This window comes from Oncorhynchus keta, chromosome 22, assembly GCF_023373465.1.
Source record: "Oncorhynchus keta strain PuntledgeMale-10-30-2019 chromosome 22, Oket_V2, whole genome shotgun sequence".
Taxonomy (NCBI): domain Eukaryota; kingdom Metazoa; phylum Chordata; class Actinopteri; order Salmoniformes; family Salmonidae; genus Oncorhynchus; species Oncorhynchus keta.
The window spans coordinates 13,130,158-13,145,085 of record NC_068442.1 but is presented as its reverse complement, the minus strand read 5'-3'; the positions used below and the strand labels follow the sequence as shown (position 1 = coordinate 13,145,085).

The following is a 14,928-nucleotide window of genomic DNA, read 5'->3' as shown; positions in this document are numbered from 1 at the left end:
AAAGGGGCAGGGAGCTGGACTCCAGAGATGTGGGTGTCTATTGATATTCAAATGATTTTTGCATCACCATCTCCCCATGGGACCTGGGTCACACGCTGGCAGCAGTACCCCCCCTTCCCAGGCCCCTGCTGCCCCCCTCCCAGGCCCCTGCTGCCCCCCCCTTCCAAGGCCCCTGCTACACCCTCCCAGGCCCCTGCTATACCCCCCCATCCCAGGCCCCTGCTACACCCCCTCCCAGGCCCCTGCTATACCCTCCCAGGCCCCTGCTATACCCCCCCATCCCAGGCCCCTGCTATACCCCCCCCTCCCAGGCCCCTGCTGCACCCCCCTCTGGACCCCTTCGGGTTTAATTTTTTTGGGGTCAGCCCATAGAATTCTAAAGAACTCCTAATTCTATGGGTTGGCCACTCAAGTATCCCCAGCATATTTAACTACTTTTTTGCGAGTTCTCAATCGGTTACCTCTTGAACTCCAAACTGGAATGAGGAGTGATGAGGATGAATGATTGTTTTCGATGTGAGAGTTGGTCTATACAACTTCAGACTTTCCAGACTAGCATAATAATACCATCTGTATTGTCCCTGCTTTTTAAATTACTTCACCATGTGTTCATATGATAGGCCTCACTCACACCAGCCTCAGAGACACAAGCAGCCCCCCAGATGTCTGCTTGCTCTTCCACCTGGTCTGTTGGACCTGGTCTCAGACGGGGGGCAGTTGCTCTGTTCCAAATCAAACACACTGACTCACCCCCTCAGCGGACTACTAAAGGTTCAGGTGGCCTGAGTAGAAGTCCAGAAACCGGTCTTTTCTCAGGGAAACGTCACGAAGCCTGGTCAATTATGTTTCAAAAATGTTTTTTGGGAGGGCAGACAGTGTGGAACTCTTTAAACCCAAACTTCCAAACCCGTTTCGTTTCCATGGTAATAATAAACACACACGTTAGTAGCCTAATCACAATAATAGCCATTTATCATCCGTCTGTAGACAGAATTTATACAAGAGCTCCAGGATGGAAATGTAGGCCATAGTTCTCATTACATAGCTTTACTAGCACACCATCTTTCAGTCACACATTCATCCACATGTCCATTCCAACTAATGAAGACACCTGGGTCGTGTTCATTCGGCTTCAAATGGACTATTTTTTTTGCTGCAAAACATTTCAAAAACGTTTTCTGTTAAATGCCCTAATGAATGACACCGGATAGTACAGACTAGGGCACGTAGGCTACGTCACAGTTTTCCATTCTAAAACTAGAATACACATTTTTAGCTATCCATTGCAAAGCTATTAATTAAGGACAAGCAAACCTTAGGTTCATATGGTTTCTAATTCGGGCTACCATGGTTTTTGTCCAAATATTGTCTCCCTGTCCGTTTGAGCGGAAGGCCTTTCTGACCCCTATTTTATTGGCATTCCCGGTGGGCCTATCAAGCCCGTTCACAGGCCGATTGTCCTTAGTTAGTGGTTGAAAATACCACTAACTAAGATTTACAGAATCATTGTGAATGATTTGTTTCTTTAGTGTTACCGTATGACAATGTACAGTTCTGCTGTATGACGTCAATGTTAGATCCTAGCTGTATTCAGGGGTTCGGGATTAAGCTCTTGTTGAAACAGCCACCTCTGTAACTAGCCAATAAGGGTGAAGGGTGTATCTGCAGCCCAATATGGTGACCAGAGTGTGAGTGTGTCTAAAGGAAAGGAGTGAGTGTGTCTAAAGGAAAGGAGTGAGTGTGTCTAAAGGAAAGGAGTGGGTGTGTCTAAAGGAAAGGAGTGGGTGTGTCTAAAGGAAAGGAGTGGGTGTGTCTAAAGGAAAGGAGTGGGTGTGTCTAAAGGAAAGGAGTGGGTGTGTCTAAAGGAAAGGAGTGGGTGTGTCTAAAGGAAAGGAGTGGGTGTGTCTAAAGGAAAGGAGTGGGTGTGTCTAAAGGAAAGGAGTGGGTGTGTCTAAAGGAAAGGAGTGGGTGTGTCTAAAGGAAAGGAGTGGGTGTGTCTAAAGGAAAGGAGTGGGTGTGTCTAAAGCACTCTGCTCGATGGTTTCGATTGAGCTGTGTTTAAAACAAAAAAATGTTTTGAATTATACCACGGACATCTGTTTTGAATCCAGAGGATGTCTGAATCGTATTTCACTGTTTTACACAAATAATTGTACAATTTCAGTTTGAAAATGTACATATTTTTGTACTTTTTCGTGACATCCAATTGGTAGTTAGTCTTGTCCCATCGCTGCAACTCCCGTACGTACTCGGGAGACTCGGGAGAAGGTCGAGAGCCGTGCGTCGTGCGTCCTCCGAAACACGACCCTGCTTCTTGTCCCACCGCTTCACCCGGAAGCCAGCCGCACCAATCTGTCGGAGGAAACACTGTACACCTGTCGACCTTGTCAGCATGCATTGTGCCTGGCCCACCACAGGAGTTGCTAGTGCGCGATGGGACGGGGACATCCCTGCCAGCCAAACCGTCCCCTAACCCGGACGACGCTGGGCCCATTGTCTCCCGGTCGCAACACTGTGATACAGCTGCCCAGTGGGAAGCACCTCAGTTTGGCAGGCACGTCGATACAACACTGGTGCACTAGTCATTCGCACCGGCTTATCGACCCGTTCTGCAGCCCAATCAGCCACGCAAAATCTTCAGTGGCAACAAATGTGCCCAGTTAGCTGATTCGCTTTCCATACACCCACTCGCCCATACTTCGTTCGCCATATTGGGCTGCAGCTACCAATACTTGAAATAAGGCCAAGTGCCCTCCTCTTCCCTCCCCTCCCTCTCCCTCTTTTCCATTCTCCCCCCTCAATCCCTCCTCCGCTTACCCCTCAATCCCTTCTCCTCTTCAATGCAAATGTGCCTGTCCTCTTTACTCAGGATAGTGAGAGAGAGAGAGAAACTGAATAAGAAAAATAGAGAAAGTCATTCCACATGTTGGTCTAAGTAGCTGTCCGGAAATTCCTTTGGCTGGGAGGCTCAGCCCCCGCTGGCGTGTCAGAGCCCATTTATTCTGATGGACTATACCTGAAGAGGCCACATTTACAGACCTGACACCAGCAACAACCCTCTGTCTGTGTGGTCATGTAAGGCAGAAGAAAATCGTTTACAACCTACTACGTCCAAGACATTGTCATTTCCCCGTGTCTTGTTACTCTTTCACATGCTACAGACAGAACTCATTCTTAATGAACCGCATCCCATCAGCTCCTGCAACACGTTTCTGGCCGGCAATGACATGCATGACAACGCTGCATAATCTTTATTTAGACGGCCATTTCTCCCTCCCTGTCAATACGTTGGTGTACCCTCTTCTGGTATAACACTATAGGGTCAAAGGTGATTTGTATCTCCGCGTGATGTTTCATGTCAAACCCTGGTAGCTGAATGTTGGGACAGCCGTGGTTGGAGTAGTGCATTTTCTCTACCCAGTGTAGTATACACTGAAAAGGTCATTACTTTTCCTCTGAGAGAGACACACACACACACACATCTGTCTCTGATCAGCATGGTGTGTCCTGTTCTGTAGCCATGCTGTAGCCATGAATAAACAGGACCTTAGATTTATGTTTGTCTGGAGAGCGAGGGAACGAGAGAGAGCGGATTCATTGGGGCCTGCCTGGCTGCTGTTTTTCTGTCTCTTGCGTTATTGATTGTAGCCATATCTCACTCCCAAGGTTGCAGTCCCTATTCGCATGCATGCACATGAACACTGAGCAGAGCGAGCCATGGGGCTGCTCCACCTGGGGTGTAACGGCATCCTACCCTGTACGGCTGTTCATCTCAGTGTGTAAACATATCTGGACTAGGGCTGTCAAACCATTCAAATAATTGAGTAAATGGCATTAGTTAATTGCGATTAATCACCGCTTTTGAATTTGCTCAAATTTGGTCCTAAAGAAAGATTTTTCCATTTAAAAAGCAGTGCATTGAGTTAGACATGCTATGCTTTGATTGTAAGGGACGGAAACACAATTATCTACATCAGAATGGTTTAATAGCATTTTCACCATAAACAACACCAAAGTCACTAACATAGCTACAGCTATAAATGCTCCCTATGTTTCAGCAGTTCTACTCCCTCGTATCAATGTTTCAGCAGTTCTACTCCCTCCTATCAATGTTTCAGCAGTTCTACTCCCTCTTATCAATGTTTCAGCAGTCCTACTCCCTCTTATCAATGTTTCAGCAGTCCTACTCCCTCTTATCAATGTTTCAGCAGTCCTACTCCCTCTTATCAATGTTTCAGCAGTCCTACTCCCTCTTATCAATGTTTCAGCAGTCCTACTCCCCCTTATCAATGTTTCAGCAGTCCTACTCCCTCTTATCAATGTTTCAGTAGGCCTACTCCCTCTTATCAATGTTTCAGCAGTCCTACTCCCTCTTATCAATGTTTCAGCAGGCCTACTCCCTCTTATCAATGTTTCAGCAGTCCTACTCCCTCTTATCAATGTTTCAGCAGTCCTACTCCCTCTTATCAATGTTTCAGTAGGCCTACTCCCTCTTATCAATGTTTCAGCAGTCCTACTCCCTCTTATCAATGTTTCAGCAGTCCTACTCCCTCTTATCAATGTTTCAGCAGTCCTACTCCCACTGATTCCAAGATGGCGTAGCAGTCAGACGTATTTGTCCTATCGTGTCCCTTGTATATATCGTTTTACATCTTTTTTGTCGCATATCCTTTAAAATATTTTGCTAAACCTCAACATCTAAATACTCTCCTGCAACCCGCCTCACCCAATGGAGCGTGGATCTGCTTTTTTTTCCTTAAAGTATTTATATTTACTTCGGATCTGGAATCCCTCAACTGATCCTAGCCAGCTAACTACCAACTATCAGTCGGCAAACCATTGCCAACGGTCATCAGCTAACCTTCAGCTCGGAAAGCTCTCGTCAGTTCGAACAACGTGACTCTAACTAGAGCATAACGGACCTGTTATTTTTATCCCCGGATTCCTACCGCAAACGGAACATTTTCATCTGGATCTTCACAACTAGCTAACCACAATCCCGGATTACTACTCCTGGCTAGCGTCTCCATCCCAGAGCAAGCACCAATTAGCTTGAAGCTAGCCCGGCCAGGGCTCCTGTGCTACCACCGAAGTATACTCCCGGGCTTCCACCGAAGTATACTCCTGGGATACAATATCCGGACTCCTTCTACAGCCGGTACGGGGCATGGAACCCTGCAGATCCCCTACGACTGGAATACCGACATAATCTGCCCGAGGACTCCAACAGGTCCCTCAGGCGCGACGCCCGCTGAAGGCCCATGCTAACCAGCTTGGCCTGCTAGCTACCTAGAGCTACTTGGAACCCTACTAATTCCACGACTGGTCTATCGACGTCACCGCACGAAGAGGCAAAAACAGACTTCCCCCATCGCGACGTTCCCCAAAGTCCAACTTTCTAGCCCCTGCTATCTGCTTGCTTGCTAACCCGGTCTGCTAGCTTGCCTGCCCAGTCTGCTAACTGCTAGCCCTTGCTAACTGCTTACTTGCTAACCCGGTCTGCTAATTGCTAGCCCCTGCTAACTGCTTGCTAACCCGGCCTGCTAACTGCTAGCTTGCCCCGGTCTACTAACTGCTAGCTTACCTACCCGGTCTGTAACTGCTAACCCATGCTAAGGTCTTCGAAAGCCAAGTTAACAAACAGATTACTGACCATTTTGAATCACATCGTACCTTCTCCGCTATGCAATCTGGTTTCAGAGCTGGTCATGGGTGCACCTCAGCCACGCTCAAGGTTCTAAACGACATCATAACCGCCATTGATAAGAGACATTACTGTGCAGTCAATATTGAAAGTCAATATATATATACAATTTAAAAAAATAGTTCTTAACAGGGCGCGTGTTTGTTTTTTTTACCCTCGCAGGTGTCATCTCGGCCTGGCCAAGGCTTTCGACTCTGTCAATCACAACATTCTTATTGGCAGACTCGATAGCCTTGGTTTTTCAAATGATTGCTTCGCCTGGTTTACCAATTACTTCTCTGATAGAGTTCAGTGTGTCAAATCGGAGGGACTGTTGTCCGGACCAGACAGTCTCTATGGGTGTGCTACAGGGTTCAATTATCAGGCTGACTCTCTTTTCTATATACATCAATGATGTTGCTCTTGCTGCTGGTGATTCTCTGATCCACCTCTATGCAGACGACACCATTCTGTATTCTTCTGGCTCTCCTTGGACATTGTTAACTAACCGCCAGACGAGCTTCAATTACATACAACTCTCCTTCCGTGGCCTCCAACTGCTCTTAAACGCAAGTAAAACTAAATGCATGCTATTCAATCGATCACTGCCCGCACCTGCTCGCCCGTCCAGCATCACTACTCTGGACGGCTCTGACTTAGAATACAAGGACAACTACAAGACTCGCATCTCCCTCACTAGCTTTAAGCACCAGCTGTCAGAGCAGCTTACAGGTCACTGCACCTATCCATAGCCCATCTGTAAACAGCCCATCTATCTACCTACCTCATCCCCATACTGGTATTTATTTATTTATTTTGCTCCTTTGCACCCCAGTATCTCTACCTGCACATTCATCTTCTGCCGATCTACCATTCCCGTGTTTAATTGCCAAATTGTAATTACTTCGCCACCATGGCCTATTTATTTCCTAACTTGCACTCACTGTATATAGACTTTTTGTTTTCTTTTGTTCTACTGTATTATTGACTGTATGTTTTGTTTATTCCATGTGTAACTCTGTGTTGTTGTATGTGTCGAATTGCTACGCTTTATCTTGGCCAGGTCGCAGTTGCAAATGAGAACTTGTTCTCAACTAGCTTACCTGGTTAAATAAAGGTGAAATAAATAAATAATGAAATAAAACATTATCAATGTTTCAGCAGGCCACTCACTCTTATTAATGTTTCAGCAGGCCTACTCACTCTTATCAATGTTTCAGCAGGCCTACTCACTCTTATCAATGTTTCAGCAGGCCTACTCACTCTTATCAATGTTTCAGCAGGCCTACTCACTCTTATCAATGTTTCAGCAGGCCTACTCACTCTTATCAATGTTTCAGCAGGCCTACTCACTCTTATCAATGTTTCAGCAGGCCTACTCACTGTTATCAATGTTTCAGCAGGCCTACTCACTGTTATCAATGTTTCACCAGGCCTACTCACTGTTATCAATGTTTCACCAGGCCTACTCACTGTTATCAATGTTTCACCAGGCCTACTCACTGTTATCAATGTTTCACCAGGCCTCCTCCCTGTTATCAATGTTCTTGAAGTTTTTCACTTGCACACAGCTCTCTCGCTCTCTCTCAAACTCCCTCTCCCACTCCCATTGACTATGGTATTGATTACTGCATTGTTGGGAAAGAGCAAGAAGGGCATTTCACTGTACTTGACAATAAAAATGTGAAACTTGAAACACACACCCTCTCTCACATACACACATGTACCTATGGAGAGAGAGAGATGTCCTATATTGATCTCAGAGCTGTCACCTTTATTAAATCAGACAGACTCAATTCCTGCTTGTCACATCTCATTGACTCCACAACACGCCTGTCATTCCCCAGGAGGGAGAGGGGGAGAGAACCGAGATACATGTGGAATCACTGTCCTCGCTCCACTGCTTCCCTCCCCAGGATGCTCACCAGGGAATGGTACCGAGTTGTTCCTGTTAAAAGAATATCATGGTGTCTTTTCACACATGCTCAGGTTCCTGCTATCTCAGCTCTATGGTGCTTCTCCAGTGACATTCTTCCTATTGATGAAGCTGTGCAGAGGAGCAGCAAAAGTGAATGTCAGTGTCCAGGGACCCACTGTCTGGTTTAATGGGTTCTGGTGGTTGGATGTTCTGGGGGGTGGATGGTGGATGGCATTACTTAATTAGAGGGGGATAAAAGAATATGAGCTATTTTTGGCATTGTTTGTTTCTTTGCTGTGTTGTCATTAGTCGGGAGTTTGGCATGGGTCTCCTAAGAGGAGCAGTGTTTTCCATACCAGTGTTTCTCCACTTTATTAACTTCTTTGGTATAGGGGGAGGTGTTTTGACGTCCGGATGAAAAGCGTGCCCAAAGTAAACTGCCTGCTACGCAGGCCCAGAAGCTAGGGTATGCATATAGATTTGGATAGAAAACACTCTAAAGTTTCTAAAACTGTAAAAAAGAATGTTTATCCTACCACCGATTTCAATGGCTGGCACTTTTATAATAGGATGTAATCGTGCCCGATTGTAGTTCCTAGGGCTTCCACTAGATGTCAAGTCTTTAGAAAGAGTTTCAGGCTGGTTTTTGGAAAACAGCTCGCATTGCCACAGCTCGCATTGATGTGCCATCCTGAATGAGCTTAATTACCTGAGCCACTTATGTGGGTTGTAGACTCCGTCTGATGCTACCACTAGAGTGAAAGCACCGCCAGCATTCAAAAGTGACCAAAACATTAGCCAGGAAGCATAGGAACTGAGAAGTTGTCTGTGGTCACCACCTGCAGAACCACTCCTTTATTGGGGGTGTCTTGCTAATTGCCTATAATTTCCACCTGTTTTCTATTCCATTTGCACAACAGCATGTGACATTTATTGTCAATCAGTGTTGCTTCCTAAGTGGACAGTTTGATTTCACAGAAGTGTGATTGACTTGGCATTACATTGTGTTGTTTAAGTGTTCCCTTTTATTTTTTTGAGCAGTGTATTATATCGCTATTTCTGACTTTCGTGTTGCAACTCCCTGGTTGAAAATGATTTGTTATGCATTTGTGTGCTGGGCGCTGTCTTCAGATACAGTGAGGGAAAAAAGTATTTGATCCCCTGCTGATTTTGTACGTTTTCCCACTGACAGAAATGATCAGTCTATAATTTTAATGGTAGGTTTATTTGAACAGTGAGAGACAGAATAAAACAAAACAATACAGAAAAACACATGTCAACATTTTTATAAATTAATTCACATTTTAATGAGGGAAATAAGCATTTGACCTCTCTGCAAAACATGACTTGGTACTTGGTGGCAAAACCCTTGTTGGCAATCAGATGTCAGACATTTCTTGTAGTTGGCCACCAGGTTTGCACACATCTCAGGAGGGATTTTGTCCCACTCCTCTTTGCAGATCTTCTCCAAGTCATTAAGGTTGCGAGGCTGATGTTTGGCAACTCAAACATTCAGCTCCCTCTACAGATTTTCTATGGGATTAAGGTCTGGAGACTGGCCAGGCCACACCAGGACCTTAATTTGCTTCTTCTTGAGCCATTCCTTTGTTGCCTTGGCCATATGTTTTGGGTCATTGTCATGCTGGAATACCCATCCACGACCCATTTTCAATGCCCTGGCTGAGGTTCTCACCCAAGATTTGACGGTACATGGCCCCGTTCATCGTCCCTTTGATGCGGTGAAGTTGTCCTGTCCCCTTAGCAGAAAAACACCCCCAAAGCATAATGTTTCCACTCCATGTTTGGAGGTGGGGATGATGTTCTTGGGGTCATAGGCAGCATTCCTCCTCCTCCAAACACGGCGAGTTGAATTGATGCCAAAGAGCTCATTTTGGTCTCATCTGACCACAACACTTTCACCCAGTTGTCTGAATCATTCGGATGTTCATTGGCAAACTTCAGACGCATGTATATGTGCTTTCTTGAGCAGGGGGACCTTGCGGGCGCTGCAGGATTTCAGTCCTTCACGGCGTAGTGTGTTACCAATTGTTTTTTTGGTGACTATGTTCCCAGCTGCCTTGATCATTGACAAGATCCTCTCGTGTAGTTCTGGGCTGATTCTTCACCATTCTCATGAATCTTGCAACTCCACAAGGTGAGATATTGCATGGAGCCCCAGGCCGAGGGAGATTGACAGTTCTTTTGTGTTTCTTCCATATGCGAATAATCACACCAACTGTTGTCACCTTCTCACCAAGCTGCTTGGCGACGGTCTTGTAGCCCATTCCAATACTTATTTTCCACCATAATTTGCAAATAAATTCATTAAAAATCCTACAATGTGATTTTCTGGATTTTTTTTCTCTTTTTGTCTGTCATAGTTGAAGTGTACCTATGATGAAAATTACAGGCCTCTCTCATCTTTTTAAGTTGGAGAACTTGCACAATTGGTGGCTGACTAAATACTTTTTTGCCCCACTGTATGCATCTTCTAGTGATTTATTGATCGGAGAGGTCAGTCCCGCCTCTCGGTAGGCTACCTGTGTTATGTTTGTGCGTTGTGGTTGGCTGCGGTCTAATTTATTTTCACGGAGGAGGGAGACCATGATGCTTCATTGTTTTCTGTGAGGGAATTTACATGTACCTTGTAAGTGGTAAAGATGAGTTGAAATCCACAAAAGTATTGTTTTGTGGCTTTTTTATTTAAAAAATGTAACCAGTGTTTTATATGCCTTTCTACAGACCTGGAGTTGGGGGGCTATTTACTATTTGATTGACGACGAACAGCTTGTGTTGACTTGTTTAATGGTTCCCAAACTGTGGGCAGGGTACACGTGGTGCCTTAAACTCAGTCCAGCTTTGTAATAGTAGAATGCACAAGGTGCAATTTCGAAATTGGGTAGTACATCATCAGTTCCTCTTGTCATGCTAGTCAATGCATACCTTCGAGAGATATTTATAACTTGTAAGAAATGTCCAGATCAACTAGCCAATGTCAGCCAACATTTTTAGCTAGGTTTTTTAGCCCATAGATTGTTGTAATGTTTGAATCACTCAAATATGACATGAATAGATATGACAAGTATAGATTTGCAGGTAATGGGCTAGAAAACTCCTTTGCTATTGATAAGTCATACATAAATCAAACCAATACTTTTGGTCCTGTAATATTTGGGGTGGTTATGTACAAAAAGTGCTGTAATTTCTAAACTGTCCACTGAATATGGATGAAAATACCCTCAATTAAAGTGGGAAGTCTGCACTTTAACCTCCTCCTCATGGTTTCATTTCAAATCCAGACTTTTGGAGCAGAGAGACAAAATAATAAAAAATGCTTCGCTGTCCCAATAATTGTGGAGGGCACTGTTTATGACATTATTAAAGATATTGATATTGGCCTAATGATTCAATTAAAGTGTTGACAATGGAATAGTGAACTGTTTGTTTTCTGTGTAGCAAAGCCCGTGTTTAGCGCCTGCTTCGTTCTTCAATCATACCTGTATGTCTATTCATGGGAGCTTGACTTTGTATAAAAATGGTGGTGCACAATCTGGCGGGGGGTCCGGGGATCCTCCCCCTGTACATTTTAAAATACATTTTCCTGCAGTTCTATAATTCTCAACAACATGTTCACTTGACAGAACACAACCTTTTTCTTAGGTTTTTGCCTCAATAAACAAATGACAAAGTATCACTTTTGTTTCTTTGTAGCAGCAGAGACCATAAAATACAGAATTCGAAGAACAATTCAAAACGTGCAGTAAAACTGTAAATATGACTTGAATCTAGATCCCCTACAAAAATACAAATAATAATAATAGTGGTTACCCGTGAGTCAAAATTATTTTAATGTGTATTTTTCCATATATAGACAAATCCTATGTGTTTTAATCAACTACATGCACTGAACTTGTCTGATGCTTTAAGCGCACTGATTTATTAAATAAGACACACAAATGACTAGAGGGAGCCCGACTGCAATTCATTTGATTGTGGCAGTCTGTAAAAAGAAGAATGACAGCGAGTGACTGAGTAACACCCATTGTCTCTCCTCCCTGCTACAGCGACCAACACAGAACATCGACAGTGTTTATTGCACTGTCTGTGTGTTGCTGAAGCTGCAACATAATTGGCCGTTTCTGACTGAAAAGTTCTGTTACCGAAATCCCTAATTAGTTCAGGAAAAACATTCCCTCTTCCCTTAACTCTTTACGTGACACATATGCATCGCACATCCAAGATGGCGTAGCAGTAAGTCGTCCTGTCGCCCCATCGTCTCTCTGTAAATATCTGTAAATATCGTTTATTTTTCGTTTTAGATATTTTTCTTTGCATATCTTTAAAAACATTTTGCTAAACCTAAGCTTCCAAATACTCTCCTGCAATCCGCCTCACCCAATGTAGCTACTTTTCCTAAAGTATTTATATTTACTCCGGAACCGGAACCCCTCAACTGAAGCTAGCCAGCTAACCACCAGCTATGCTAGCCGTCTTCAGCTAACCGGTCATCAGCTAACCTTTAGCTCGGAAAGCTCTCGCCAGTTCGAACAACGCGACGCTAACCAGAGCATAACGGACCTATTTATTTTTTATCCCCGGATTCCCTCTGCAAACGGAACATTTTTTTTTCAGCTGGATCTTCACAACTAGCTATCGAGCTAAACCGCAACCCTGGTTGATTACTCCTGGCTAGCGTTTCCACCCACGTAGCTTGAAGCTAGCCCGGCCAGAGCTCCTGTGTTCCTAGCATACTCCTGGGCTTCTATACCCGGACCCACGACCGGTCTATCGATGTCACTGCATGAAGAGGAATAAACAGATTCACCCCATCGCGACGTCCTCCAAAGGCTAACTCTCTAGCCCTCGCTATCTCCTTGCTTGCTAATTCGGCATGCTAACTGCTAGCTTGTTTAGCCCAGGTCCGCTAACTACTACCTTGTTTACCCTGGCCTGCTAATCTGTTAGCTTGTTAGCACAGGCCTGCTAACCGTCTGCATCGCAGTGGCCCATATGTACTTTCTATCTCTTCCCGATTTTTAACATTTGTTTATACCTTCCGGAAGTCTGCCTCACCCAATGTGATACGGAATCACTATTATTTTTATTTTTTAGAACACACTCAAGAACCTCCAGAAGCTAACCAGCTAACTAGCTACAAGCTATTTAGTCATTGTTAGTTTTTTTTACCTGGATAACACAGCCCCCCTGCCCCATCCACCGCTGCCCCTGGACTCTGATCACTTGGCTACATAGCTGATGCACGCTGGACTGTCCATTAATCACGGTACTCCATTCTGCTTGTTTGTTTTATCTGTCGGCCCCGTTGCATAGTCAATGCCATTTTACCTGCTGTTGTTATGCTAGCTGATTAGCTGTTGTCTCACCCACTGTTTTGGCTAGCTTTCCCAATTCAACACCTGTGATTACTGTATGCCTCGCTGTATGTCTCTCTCAAATGTCAATATGCCTTGTATACTGTTGCTCAGGTTAGTTATCATTGTTTTAGTTCACAATGGAGCCCCTAGTCCCACTCCTCATACCCCTGATACCTCCTTTGTCCCACCTCCCACATATGCGGTGACCTCACCCATTACAACCAGCATGTCCAGAGATAAAACCTCATCATCACCCAGTGCCTGGGCTTACCTCTGCCGTATCCGCACCCCACCATACCCCTGTCTGCGCATTATGCCCTGAATATATTCTAACATGCCCAGAAACCTGCTCCTCTTATTCTCTGTCCCCAACGCTCTAGGCGACCAGTTTTGATAGCCTTTAGCCGCACCCTCATACTACTCCTTCTCTGTTCCGCGGGTGATGTGGAGGTAAACCCTGCATGTCCCCAGTCACCCTCAATTGTTGACTTCTGTGATCGAAAAAGCCTTGGGTTCATGCATGTCAACATCAGAAGCCTCCTCCCTAAGTTTGTTTTACTCACTGCTTTAGCACACTCTGCTAACCCTGATGTCCTTGCCATGTCTGAATCCTGGCTCAGGAAGGTCACCAAAAATTCAGAGATTTCCATACCCAACTATAACATCTTCCGTCAAGATAGAACTGCCAAAGGGGGAGGAGTTGCAGTCTACTGCAGAGATTGACATTACTTTTTTGCAGGCTTACTTTCCAGGTCCATACCCAAACAGTTCGAACTACTAATTCTGAAAATTACTCTCTCCAGAAATAAGTCTCTCACTGTTGCCGCCTGCTACCGACCCCCCTCAGCTCCCAGCTGTGCCCTGGACACCATTTGTGAATTGATTGCCCCCCATCTAGCTTCAGAGTTTGTTCTGTTAGGTGACCTAAACTGGGATATGCTTAACACCCCGGCAGTCCTACAATCTAAGCTAGATGCCCTCAATCTCACACAAATCATCAAGGAACCCACCAGGTACAACCCTAACTCTGTAAGCAAGGGCACCATCATAGACGTCATCCTGACCAACTGGCCCTCCAAATACACCTCCGCTGTCTTCAACCAGGATCTCAGCGACCACTGCCTCATTGCCTGTATCCGCTACGGTGCCGCAGTCAAACGACCACCCCTCATCACTGTCAAACGCTCCCTAAAACACTTCTGTGAGCAGGCCTTTCTAATCGACCTGGCCCGGGTATCCTGGAAGGACATTGACCTCATCCCGTCAGTTGAGGATGCCTGGTCATTCTTTAAGAGTAACTTCCTCACCATTTTAGATAAGCATGCTCCGTTCAAAAAATGCAGAACTAAGAACAGATACAGCCCTTGGTTCACTCCAGACCTGACTGCCCTCGACCAGCACAAAAATAATCCTGTGGCGGACTGCAATAGCATCGAACAGTCCCCGCGATATGCAACTGTTCAGGGAAGTCAGGAACCAATACACGCAGTCAGTCAGGAAAGCTAAGGCCAGCTTCTTCAGGCAGAAGTTTGCATCCTGTAGCTCCAACTCCAAAAAGTTCTGGGACACTGTGAAGTCCATGGAGAACAAGAGCACCTCCTCCCAGCTGCCCACTGCACTGAGGCTAGGGAACACGGTCACCACCGACAAATCCATGATTATCGAAAACTTAAACAAGCATTTCTCAACGGCTGGCCATGCCTTCCGCCTGGCTACTCCTACCTCGGCCAACAGCTCCGGCCCCCCCGCAGCTCCTCGCCCAAGCCTCTCCAGGTTCTCCTTTACCTAAATCCAGATAACAGATGTTCTGAAAGAGCTGCAAAACCTGGACCCGTATAAATCAGCTGGGCTTGACAATCTGGACCCTCTATTTCTGAAACTATCCGCCGCCATTGTCGCAACCCCTATTACCAGCCTGTTCAACCTCTCTTTCATATCGTCTGAGATCCCCA

At 45.3% G+C, this 14,928-nt stretch overlaps 1 protein-coding gene across 2 annotated transcripts in view; it reads left to right on the top strand.

The window, feature by feature from the left end:
* The window catches only part of LOC118401070 (SLIT-ROBO Rho GTPase-activating protein 1-like), a 162,753-nt gene that overhangs the window by 124,498 nt on the left and 23,327 nt on the right, over positions 1-14,928 (top strand). The gene's annotated exons all lie outside the window — the stretch shown is intronic.